Source organism: Canis lupus, chromosome 9, assembly GCF_003254725.2.
Source record: "Canis lupus dingo isolate Sandy chromosome 9, ASM325472v2, whole genome shotgun sequence".
Taxonomy (NCBI): Eukaryota; Metazoa; Chordata; class Mammalia; order Carnivora; family Canidae; genus Canis; species Canis lupus.
In genome coordinates, this window is record NC_064251.1 from 51,610,952 (window position 1) to 51,623,333 (window position 12,382).

The 12,382-nt window shown below is 63.6% G+C and overlaps 1 non-coding gene across 1 annotated transcript; it reads right to left on the minus strand.

Moving 5' to 3' along the window:
- Positions 1-2,392: 2,392 nt before the first annotated feature.
- Positions 2,393-2,518, minus strand: LOC112677763 (U6atac minor spliceosomal RNA). The gene has a single exon (XR_003147194.1). It is a non-coding gene; the product is annotated as a U6atac minor spliceosomal RNA (small nuclear RNA).
- Between the last annotated feature and the right edge of the window lie 9,864 nt (positions 2,519-12,382).

Consider the following 12,382-nt stretch of genomic DNA (forward strand, 5'->3'; position numbering starts at 1 on the left):
TCAGCCCTCGAACAGAAAGTGTCCGAGGTGGCAGGAAGTTGAGGGTTCCCGTGGGAAGGACTTGCCTGCCCCCCCCCCCCCCATAGGTCAGGAGGTGGGAACTAAGGGAGCTGGGAGCATTGGGATGAGCGGGGCGGGACAGAAAGGAGCGGGCCACCCTGCCGGGGCCCATCGAGTGCTGCAGGGGCCGCCGGGGCCGGGCTGCGTGAAGCTCAGGCTGGGCCGCAGTCCCCCTGCCCACCTGGGACCCGCAGGCTTGCCGGGAAGGCGGTGGTGCAGGGGGTGGGGGGCGTGCCAGCAGCCGGCAGGCCTGCTGTGTGAATGGGAACCTCCGTGCCATGGGGAGAGCGGGGTTGTGCTGGGATGCCCAGGCCTGGGGACCCCACGCCGTGTCCACACCCCCTCCACCGGCACCTGGGGCTGAGGCGCGCGTGCCCTGCCTGCCTTGGGACTGTGGATGGGGCTGCGTCCGCCCTGCCTTTCCCGAGGCCCCGAGTCCTTGGGGGGGTGGGGGGCTGCCTTCAGCAGGCTTCTGGGCCCCTCCAGTGGCCACAGGCATCTGGAAACCAGCTTCTGTTTCCCCGGCCCGTCCTCTGGAGGTGGACAGCAGGGAGGCTGTCTGTGCCATGAGGATTCCCGGTGGTGACAGGCTGTCCGCGCTCAGGGGCTCGGGGTTGGGGAGCCCACTTTGCCGCGTATTTTGGTAGGAAGCGCGAAGCTGTTAACAGGCCTCCCCTGGGAGCAGATGGCTGTGGACGCGGGGCGCTGTGCCCTTGGATATAGTTTATTTTTTCTACGTTTGAATTCTCTGTTGTAGATTTGTGTAAAAATACATTCTCTCTTTTAAAAATAAAGATTTTCATGTCTTGTAATTTTGTCCCGAGACTCCCCTTTCTTAACGTGCAGCTTTTTGGGTGGGGGCTGGCAGCCCACTGGCCCTTTTTGCTGCTTGGGCGGGCATGTTCTGGCAGAAAGCTCATAGTTATTAAAAAATACCTTTTCTATGAAAGTTATTTGTGTTAATTATTGACCATGTAAAACAGGCAAGGATTATAAACCACCTGGATTCCTGCTGCCACTAACATTTTGGGGGATTATGAAAACTGTGTTGTGGACCACTTAAGCATATATAAACATAGAGAAAACCTTGCTAGGTTTGTCAGCTTTTTTAAAAGATATTTTTTTAAAGATTTATTTATTTTAGAGAAAGAACAAGCAGACTTGTTCCAGACACGGCAGGAGAGAGAATCCCAAGCAGACTTGCCGCTGAGCGCACAGCCCGATATGCAGGGCTTCAGCCCAGAACCCTGGGGTCATGACCTGAGCCGAAACCAAGAGCTGGGCGCTCAACTGCTTCGCCACCCAGGTGTCCCACACGTCCCACACCTCAAATATTCCTTTTTAAAGATTTTATCTATTTGTGAAGGACACGGAGAGAGGGAGAAGCAGGCTCCATGCAGGAAGCCCGATGTGACACTTGATCCTGGGACTCCAGGATCCTGCCTGGAGCTGAAGGCAGACACTTAACTGCTGAGCCCAGGACGTGCCCCCAAATATTCTTTTCTTAAAGATTTTATTTATTCATGAGAGAGACAGAGGCAGAGACACAGGCAGAGGGAGAAGCAGGCTCCATGCGGGGAGCCGGACGTGGGAGTCGATCCCGGGACTCCAGGATCAGGCGCTGGGCGAAGGTGGTGCTAAACCACTGGGCCACCCGGGCTGCTCATCCCCCCCCAAATATTCTTTAGTCAAGTACCCGACGCCTAGGTTTTCCCAGTTGTGAACACTGCACGTGTACACACGCACATGCTCGCATATACGCGGGGCCTGCTCGCCCGTCATGCACGGATGCTCGCGCACACACCAAGCCTGTGCACACACGCACCCCCCCCCCCCCGGGTCCAGGCGGGTGCTGTGAGCCGGGGCCCCAGCAAGGCCCCTGCCTGCGCAGCTGGGTCGAGCTCCTTGGTCGCCGGGGCCCCTCGCTCGGTCCGCCGCGAACCTGGAAGCCGGCTCGCCCCATCGGCCCGCAGGTGCCTGGGGCGCTGAGGACCAGGGGCCCCGAGGCGGATGGCGCCGCTTGCACCCACAGGGCCGCCCCGGATCGGCTGCGTTCCCTTGCCCCACAGCCGGCTGGGTCGGGACGGGAGGCGCGCGCCGGGGAGCCCGCGGCGGCCTGGGCTCGGCCTGGGGGCGCGGGGGGCGGCGGGGGCGTCCTGCCGAGCAGCACCCCACGGGCCGCGCGGGGTACGGGCCGTCAGGGGCCCCGGGCGGGCTGGGGGCGCGGGGCGCCGGCCACGGGGGCTCCAGGGCGCCTCCGCCGGGCACGGCAGGGGGCACCGGGGGGCAGGGCCCGCGGCGCACGGCAGCCAGGAAGCAGGCGCCCCCGTCCCAAAAACGTTGGTTAGATGCCACGAAGTAGGTGGCAATGCCTTAACCGTATGCGTGTTGTCAGGCCCGAGGGCCTCTTCCATCCTTGTCAAGGGGAGTGCTAACCTTCTCTCCTTTCATACAACACACCCGCTACCCAGGGCCGCGCGCTATTTAAGGGCCCTCCTGCGCGCCGCCTTTGACTTACGGCGACTAGCGGAGGCGGGGGGGGCCCCCCCCCCTCGCGCCCCCGCGCCGGAGCACACGCCTGCCCGCACCGCGGAGCCGCCGCCCCTCGCGCGGAATCCCCCAGATCCCCACCGTCGCTGCCGCGTGTGGGAAAACTCGCCTTTCCCTGCGCTAATATATTCATAAAACCAGCCAATCAGAGGCCGGAGGGGGGGGCAGGCGGAAGTCCCGAACTTCCCTCAAGAAAACGAGATTCCCCCGGAAACAAAACAGGGCCCGCGCGCACGACCTACAGGAACACGCCTCGCGGACGGGCCGGGCCGAGGCTCGGAACTTCCTGCGGAAACGGCAGTGAGTGCGAGCGAATCAGAGGGCGAGGAACGGAGCGCCCCTCTACGGATTTCCGGACGCGGCTCTGCGCTAGGAACTGTGGGTGCTGGAGGCGCGGGAGGCGCGGGACGCGGCGTGCGCATGCTCCGAGGCCTCTCTGCGCGGCTTGCGCATGCTCCGTGAGCGCTGCGCCCAGTCCTCGAGCCGCGGGTTCGAGCCCCAGAGCGGGCGTGTTGGCGCACGGCCGCCTCCACGCCTTCTGTCTGCGCTTTCCTCGGGGCTTGATTGAAGCCTGACGCTTCCCGCCTGCCCGTCCCCGAAGCCGTGGCCCTGGGAGAGCGTGCGTGCGCCCGTGTGCGCCCGTGTGCACGTGTGTGCGGTGCAAGGACACGCGTGGTCGTTGTCCCTGTATGTGCGGGGCCTGAGCTCGTGCGCAGGCGTGAACACGTCTGCGCGTGCACCTGTGTGCAGGTGTGCGCGCCCCCTCGCATGCCTGTGCTCCTGCACGCTGCATCCACACGCCCACCTGCAGGGGCCGGCCCTGGGTGGCTGCGGGCTGTGAGCAGCTGGGGGGCGCTTCTCGGTGCCTGTTGGATGTCTGCTTCCCGAACTGCACCAAAACAGTTTGTTGGTTAAAGCGGTTCGTCAGTTTCTCCGCCGCCCTCACCCGGAGCCCAGGGGCCGGAGGAGCGGTGGCCTCCAAGGGGTGGCGGCGGGTCCAGCCGCTGAGGCGCGGCGGCACGTGCTCGCTGATGAGTCGGGGGGAGCCAGCGAGGGTGGGGGACGACTGTGCCACCTTGCCGGGGGTGAAGGGCGGGCCGCGCCCAGGGCTCCGTCAGGCCACCCGCTGCGCCGCGCGACCTGGCACGGCACCCTCCCCAGCTCCCCCAGCCCCACGGGGAAGAGGCCGCCAGCACCCCCATTTTGTAGCTGAAGATGCAGAGGCCCAAGGGGTTGGGCAGCTCGGGCCAGGCCACACTGGGCGTCGGCGGAATAGGGAGTGTGTGTTGCGCCCCGACCGCCTGTGCCCGACTGGCGTGCTCCACCGCGGCTCTGCCTCGGCCCGGGCCCCAGGTCTGGGCACACGGAGGCTCCGTCGGAGGCAGCTGGGTCCCAGTGATGCCTCCTGCCCATCCAGGCCATGTGGGCCTCCTGCCCATCCAGGCCACCTCCGCTTGGCTTCTCAAGCTCCTGGTGCACATGGGCTCCTCAGGAGCCCCAGGCCGCGCCTCGCAAGCTTTAGGGTGAATCCGAACCACCTGGGGTCAAAGTGCAGTCTCCTGGGACCACCTCCCAGAGTCTGAGTCAGAGGGCTGGGCAGGCCGGGGATCTGCATTCACAAGGCACATCAGCTCCCCCATCTTAGCAGCCTGTCTGCTCTGGGTGGCCGGTGGGAGACTCCACATCTTCCAGGGGACCCAGCAAGAGTGACAGGTGTAGGAAGGGCTTGTAGAATCAGGGCTTCGTGGGGCTGGGGGCACCAGGTGGGAGGAACCCAGGAGCAGACCTGGCTTTGTTGGCTGCATTTCCTGAGGCTGCTTCTCTGGGTGTCTGCTGCCGGGTCTCCAGGACTCAAGGCCACACGTTGCCACCTGGGGCCCACCTGTCCCCTTCGCCGCGGAACCGTAGGGCATCCCATTGTGTAGGTTGGATAAATGCGTGGTCGGTCAATCTCCGTGTGACTGCTGGAGACCCCTGCCTTCAGCCCTGGCCCTGGCATGTTCTCAGCCCCGCCCCACACAGCCAGACGCTGGCTGGGAAGGCCTCCCGATCTCTCCGGGCCACGGAAGGGTTGGCCAGGTACCTCCTGTCCTGGGCAGGGGGCTGGATGGGCAAGCGGAGCCATCCCTTATGGGGGAGGGCCAATTCACTGTGCGCTCCCCCTGAGTTCACTGGAAACAGAACCCACTGGACCCTCCCCAGTGGCCTTCCCTGACAGCCCCCCCTGTAATCAGGCTACACCTCGGTAAAGTTCCAGAAGAGACGTTGCGCTCACCTCGCTGACCTGTCCGTTTTGCACACACCGAAACGGAGGGATGGCAGGCGCTTACCCGAGAGTACCCAGCCGGTTGTTGCTGGTGTTTGGGGTGAGGACCTGGCCCCCCATCCCCAGGTGGGAGGAAGTGGGTGGCGGTAGCAGTTCCCTTCCAGCCCCAGTGAAGCCCTCGGTCCTTGTGGGCCCTCCTCTGAGCGTCCTGTGCAGTTGCTGGATAAAATACAGGATCTTATTAGATGGCAATGTTTCCGCGTAGGTATCTCCCGAATATTTTATGGGATATACTTATACTAAAAGTTATCCATTGTTCACCTGAAATTCAGACTCAGCTGGGGGTCCCAAAGTTTTATTTGCTAGGTCCCGCAACCTTGGCAACAGGGGAGGAGACTTTTGTCATTTGCCCAGGAGGCAGCATTTCCTGCAGTGCACACCACGTGATCACACTGGCTGTCTCTTGTTTGGGAAATTCTGTGTGAAACACGACCCCCCCCCCCGACCCCCACCCTTAAGGGAAGAGCCCGTGCGTGGGCTGTGGACTCTTGAGGATGGGAGAATGAGACCTGGGGCCCTGCGTCTTGGCTGTGGGATGGAGTCTGTGCAGGAGGGAGAGGAGCGAGTGCAGGGGAGTGGGGAGACAGCAAGAGGGGGGGCAAGGAGGAATGGCCCTGGCTGTGGCTGATCCGGACCAGCTACACTGCCCTCCGGGTTTGCAGGCTCTGTGTTGGGGAGACCTGGGTTCTGCAGTAGCAGTGGCGGGTGCAGGCCAGGGGTGCAGGCTGAGGGCGCAGGCCAGGGGTGCAGGTCGTGGGTCCAGGCTGAGGGCACAGACCAGGGGTGCAGGCCGAGGGTCCAGGCTGAGGGCACAGACCAGGGGTGCAGACTGAGGGTCCAGGCTGAGGGCGCAGGCCGGTGGTGCAGGCCGAGGGTCCAGGCTGAGGGCGCAGGCCAGGGGTGTAGGCCGAGGGTCCAGGCTGGGGGCACCAGCTAGGGGTGCAGGCTGGGGACACAGGCCGGGGGTGCAGGCTGAGGGTCCAGGCTGGGGGCACCGGCTAGGAGTGCAGGCTGGGGATGCAGGCCAGAGGCACAGGCAGAGGGTCCAGGCCAGGGGCACAGGCCGGCGGCGCAGGCTGAGGGTCCAGGTTGGGGGTGCAGGCTGGGAGTGCAGGCCGAAGGTCCAGGCCGGGAGCACAGGCTGAGGGTCTAGGTTGGGGGCGCAGGCTGGTGGTGCAGGCTGGGGGTCCAGGCTGGGGGCACAGGTCAGGGGTTCAGGCCGAGGTGCAGGCCAAGGCCAGGTTGGGGGTGCAGGCTGGAGGTGAAGGTCAAGGGTCCAGGCTGGGGGTACACGCGGGGGGCACAGGCTGAGCATCCAGGCCGGCGGTGCAGGCTGGGGGCTGGCCCAGGAGGCACTCAACATGGTGCTGCCTGGACTGGATGGTGCTCCCCGTTATTCAGAGCAGGAACTGTGCCTTGTCCTTGTCTATTATACCCCAGGCCCCAGAGGCTTTAGAAAGCTTGAATTTTCTGACCTCCACCAGGTCTCTGTGCCAGGTCTGGAGAAGCCTGGCCTCGGGAGGGAAGTGTGTGGCCTTTGGGGTCTCCCCACATGGGTTTTTCCCTCCCCAGAACCCCAGCCGGGTGGATGGCCCAGGCCTGCTGGCTCTCACAGCTTGGAGGTCCCGGCCACCCGAGGAAGGGCAGTGTCCGGGAAGGGCAGCCCAGTGGACGCACCTGCCACCCTAGCACAGTCCTGCGGGAATGGGGTTTGGTGGTGGGGTTAGGGCTGCATCTTGATTCAGGGAATTCCTCTTGAAGTCCCGTCTTGCTGCCAGTGCCCTTGAGCTGCATGGGGTGGGGTGGGGGTGGCGCTGGGCAAGCTGGGCCCCCAGCCCCCTCCCCACTCACCTTCTCTGCCCCCGACCCCGCTTGCCTGCCCCAGAGGCCTTTCTGGGTTCCTGGGAGGTTGTCAGCTGGGAGGCGAGAGCAGGGATGTTCCCAGGAAGAGCACAGGCCCTGTGGGCTCATTGCCTTTTGGAACGGAAGGCCTTGGTGACCTAGGACCTAGCTGGGGCCGTCATGAGCCTCTGGCATGACTGCCGGGGCCCAGGGCATCAGCTTCAAGGCCACTGCCCACGGCCACCAGACAGACCAGGGGCCTTTGGAACAGGGCAGGCCGTGGCCTGTTGGTGCTCGGGCCTCTGGCTCCTGTCCTGCTGGCCTAGGAGTAGCGAGGCGGTGGGGGGTGGGGGGCTGTCCCCAGGGCGGTGAGGTCCTGCCCTCCCCCTGCACTTTGTGGTCTGGTCCGCGGGAGGGTCAACTCGCTGGGCATTTCCAGGAGCGCCCACCAGGGGGCGGGGCTGCACCTCCCAGCGTCCAGGCTGCGGGTGTGGACGAACCAGCCTGGGCACCGAGCCCTGGGCTAGCCTCAGCCCCTGGAGCACAGCCGACTTCCTTAGCACACAGTCCGGCTCTCTGTGGCCTCAGGAAAGTCGCCTAACCCGCTCGGTGCCTGAGTTCCCTTCCCCGACGGGACTTGAGCTCGGGCTTGGCTCCAGGGAAGGCTCAGGAGGGCTGGCTATTCTCATCTCGTTTTCCAGAGAGAGAAACTGAGGCTCTGGGTGTTTATAGGATGTCTGAAGGTGGTACCCGGCGGCGGGGTCAGGCGGTGGGGTCAGCAGTCCAGGCTCCCGAGCCCCCAGAAGCCCTGGAGATGCTGGCAGGTGCCAGGGCTGCTGGGTTTGAGGGGCTCCTGGAACGGGCCTGGCCTGCAAAAGCTCTGTCAGGTGCAGCCTGGACACTTCTCGGTCGTTCGTCCTTTCAGGAGTCTGTTTCCCTCTGTTATACTCGAACACCCACTTGCTGCGTGTGCATTTACAACCACACCAGGCAAAACAGCCCCGACCGTACCACACAACCGATTCGTGGGCACAGGTTTTTTTGCATTTCTGCAGATGAGAATGATTTGCATTATTATCAGTTTCCTATTTCCTGTAAATGGCAGAGTTGTGATAGTGGGAGCTGCTGTCAGTGCGCGGTGTGCAGTGGCGTCGTCCCAGGCAGGCCACCTGTCCAGAGCTCTGGGTGCAGGGGAGGGAGGCAGGGAGGGAGGGCCCGGATCAGGCCTTTTTGGTGAACACCTTTCCAGGTTTTTCTCTGGGTAGTAATGGCCCCTGACGGTTTTAAAATAGGATATTCCCTGTGGAGCAGCCTCGGTTCCCCCCTCGCCCGGAGGTCAGGGCGCGCTGCTGTCACCTTATGCAATGAGCGCACTGTCTCTGTGCCCCCAAGAGCTGCCGTGGAGTGTCTGCAGTTGGGGGCACGGAGGACACGCGATCTTTGAAACCTGCTTTTCTTTTCTTTCTCTGCATGTGTGTGGAGGCTCCAGGCAGGGTGGTGCTGTCCCCCGGCCGGCACTCCCAGGGGCTCCCTGGCTCCCTCCCAGGAGTGCCCCCAGGTCACCCGCCGTGGCTGCAAGGAGAGCAGTGACCGTCCGGGGTGAGGCCTCCCCTCAGGGGCTGCTATTAATAAAGTGACCGCTGACCCCCGGACGTGGGGAGGGAAGAGGGGACGGAGTGTTCCCAGGGCTGGTGTTTGGCCGGAGGCCTTCCTTGCGTGACTGGGAGGCCTCCAGAGCCCTCTGGTCCTCCCCTGGCCCCCCGTGGCCCCACGGACCGGAAGCTCTGCGTGGCCCAAGTGCGGGGGCTGCCCTTCCTCTGGGATATAAATATCCCAGGACCAGGCCGGGGAGGGAAGGAGGAGCCTCAGGCCTGTGACCCTGTGGGCCTGAGACCCAGGTCATGGCCCTCCAGGAGCCGGCTCAGGGCTGCCCCGCTGCCCAGATGTGTGTGCAGGCCCCGGGGCTGCCTGGAGGTGGCGCCCTGGTTTGCTTCCCCGCTGGTTGGTTGGTGGTGGGTGCTGGCTGTGGCAGCCGGCTGCAGAGAAGGACATGAGGAGTGTAATAAAGCGGTCTAATCTACGCCTGTGTGTGTCCCTCTGGGGCCTGGGGCCCTGGGGTTCCAGGAGCTGGAGACACATGACCCCGACAGGGCCAGCATGGCAGGCGCGGTTCTGGGTGCTGGGTGCTGGGTGCTGGGTGCTCTGCCTCTGGTCCCTCACCTGTCCTCAGCCAGCCCAGGTGCCTGTGTCACACAGGTGAGGCGCAGGGGGCCTGGGGACCAGCACAGGCCCCACGGTGGGTAAGTCCCGCCATGGTGTTTCCAGGAGGCTCCGGGCTCTGATGCCTCGAGTTGGAATCTGGAGAAACTCATGCAGGAGGGGGGACCAAGCGAGTGTTCCCAGCACTGCAGGGCCGGGGACCTGGGGCTGGGGGTCAGGGGGTGGCCGGATGGGGCAGGGCTGGGGCGGGGGAGGCTCAGACACAGTCCCTCTGAGTTCCTGGGCCTGGTGGGCTCAGCTGGGCAGGGGTGGTGGACTCATGAGGAAGCATCGACAGATCCTCCACTGGGAGCAGCAGAACTCATTCTTAAAAACGCCCGAGGAACAAGGGGTAATGGAAGGGGAGGTGGGTGGAGGAGGGTGACTGGGTGACGGGCACTGAGGGGGGCACTTGACGGGATGAGCGCAGAGTGTTATACTGTATGTTGGCAAATCAAACTCCAATAAAAAAAATATACAAAAGACCCCACAAAACGCTGAGGAAAAGGATTTAGAGTAAAAAACGCTGCCGGTCAGGGCATGGTGGCCCCAAGAGGAAGAGGGAGCCAGCTGCGCCTTCCCCCACCCCCGGGGCCTGTGGGGGCCAGGTGCTTGTGAGAGTACGTGTGCCACGGCCACCTGGGCCTGCCTTCCTGCCTGTGACAGAGGAGAAGGCTGAGGTTCAGAGAAGACCCCCAGCCAGAAGAGGACAGAGTGGGACTTGAAGGCAGCTTGGGGGGTAACTGCAAAGCCCGGGCCGGGCCTGTCCTCTCACAGGGACAGAGACTTCCATCAGAAGCCACAGCCCCTGGCCTGCCTCGGTGCCTCCAGGGCCAACATGTTTGGGAAACTGCTCACAGTTCTCCCCGAGGCCCAGCGTGCAGGGCAGCTAAGGCCCTGAGAAGTCCCGCGTGGAAGAAGCCTGCTCCCCTCTGCTCACCCAGTGCTTTCCAAACTGCAGTATGGCTCATCCCCCGGTGACGGGGCAGGGTAGGGGCAGGCCGAGCAGCCGTGTCCAAAACGTCCCGCTGTGAATGAGCCGCAGGGCTCTGGGCACATCCCATTCTCTCTGCACCGTCTCTTCTCAACGTGACAGGAGGGGAGAACCGAGGCCCGCCCCGCAAGGCCACTGGGGGCACAGGGGAAACCTTGCCGAACGCTGGTCGCTGACACTCGTCATCCGGGGGACCTGCGCTTGCTTGTTGAAGACCCACTGCGCATGTTGCCCGGCACTTGCCAAGGCAGGAAGACCAGGCCCCCAGTATTCATGGCCCACCCTCTTGGAGGGAAGCGGGCAGTGAGCAAATGTTTCCTGGCTTGGGTTTTGAGTTCCAGGGGCCACAGGGTCTTGGAGAGGGCCAGAAAGGACGGGCTGTTGTCTGGGGAAGGCGGGCAGGGCTCTGGGAAGAAGACCCAGCCTGTACAAAGGCCCTGGGGTGGGGAACAGCCGCACCGGCCTCCAGACAGGAAGAAGGAGAGAAGCACGAAGGCTCAGGCCGGGAGTCTGGCAGGGCTTGGGGAGGCTGTGGCAGCAAGCGGGGGTAGGACAGGTGATAGGGTCAGATGCCACAGGGCAAAGGTGGGCAGCGTAGAGGAGGCAGCCCCGTGAGTCACTGCTGTTGTCAGGGAGGATGTGGGGCTGGCTGCCTGGCCACCCTGATGCCCCTGCAGGCACCCGGCGGCCCCTGCCCCACCTGCCCATCTTGCCTGGGGCCCCTGGCTGCTATACCCGAGGCGCTGGATTGTGCTTGCAGGTGAGGAAGCAAGCGCAGGGTGGGATCACAGCAGAGCTGGGGTGAGGGGGCATCTTTCGGGTCCCATTCCGGACCTTTTGTGGACAATGGAGGGCACAGCCCCAGCGGTGGGCCTGACTGGGAAGGTCCCATGGAGGGCAGAGGAGTGGGCCCCGGAGGAGGCCTGGATGCTGCTGGCCTGGCCTGGCCCGACCCATTCTTGGCTCCTGGAGCGGCCTGTCCCTGACCCTGTCCCGACACCCTGCCCCAGAGTTGCCCATGGCCCCTGCAGCCTCTGCTATTCCTGTTCCGTGGAGCCTGGGCCCGATCACGTCCCCAGCTCCCTGCAGGCTCCATGCTTGGCCGGCTGTCTGCATGAGGGGGAACCACACTGGATGCTGGGGGGGAGGGTGCGGGGCGGCGCTGTAGTCCTGGGACCTCACGATAGCCAGGCGTGGGCTGGGGCTGGGGCTGGGCTGGGGTGCAGCGGGACCCTGAGGCCTAGGCAGCAAGGAGCCCGCTTCTGCTCTTCGGGGGCTCTCAGTCCAGGGCGGCTCAGGGCTGTGTGCTGCTGGGACTCTGGGGGCCCTCCCACGTGGTGAACCCCTGCTTGGTCCCTGCATGTAACCGAGGACCACAGGCTGGGAGCCCGAAAACAGCAGGAGGGTTTTCCTTCCTGGTCCTGATGGCCTCAAGTCCCAAAGCAGGTGTCACAGGGCCGCGATTCCCTGGAGGCTCTGGCCAAGTGTGCATCTCCCAGCCCAGTGGCCCCAGCGCTCCCTCTGCACTGCTCCAGCCACTCGGCCTCCCCTTTTCTTTTCTTTTTTTTAAAGATTTTATTTATTTATTATTTATTCATGAGACACACAGAGAGAGTTAGAGGCACAGACACAGGCAAAGGGAGAAGCAGTCTCCAGGCAGGGAAGCCTGATGTGGGACTCAATCCTGGGTCCCCAGGATCACGTCCTGGGCTGAAGGCGGCGCTAAACAGCTGAGCCACCCGGGCTGCCCCGGCCTCCCCTTTTCTGTCTCTTGTCAGGACACTCGTCGTTGGGCTTAAGATCCACCCGAGTCCAGGATGACCTCATCTCGAGACCCCAACATAATTACATCTGCAAAGATCTATTCCTGATAGGGTCCCATTCACTGGCCCCAGGAGATGCAGTTTTGGAGGGCCACGATTCACCCCCCACACTGTCCAGGCCTCAGCTCTTACATCTGTAAAATGGGCTATCATGAAGCCTGGATGGGGTGGGGCGGGATGAGCACCGCTGTCTTTCCCAGGCGACCCGGCTCTCCTCCTCCTTTTCCTGTGGTGGGGTGGGAGCGGGGGGGCCTGCCCTTCCCAGGTGAAGCAGCCCCTTCCCAGGGGTCACGACTGGGTCTTGACTCCAGCTCTGTCATCAACCCCTTCTCGACCCTGGAGATGTTGCCCCTGCATCTGTGAAATGGGAAGGTTCTTCCTGGGGAGGGGGTCATGGGCCTTTCAGGCTCTGATTGAAGCCTGTTTCCTCCCCGGAAAAATGCAACTATGTGTGTACACCGATTCCAGGGGCTCAGGGCCCAGGGATTTGGGTTCACAATCAACCTTTCCAGCAGGCCCAGAAGGAGA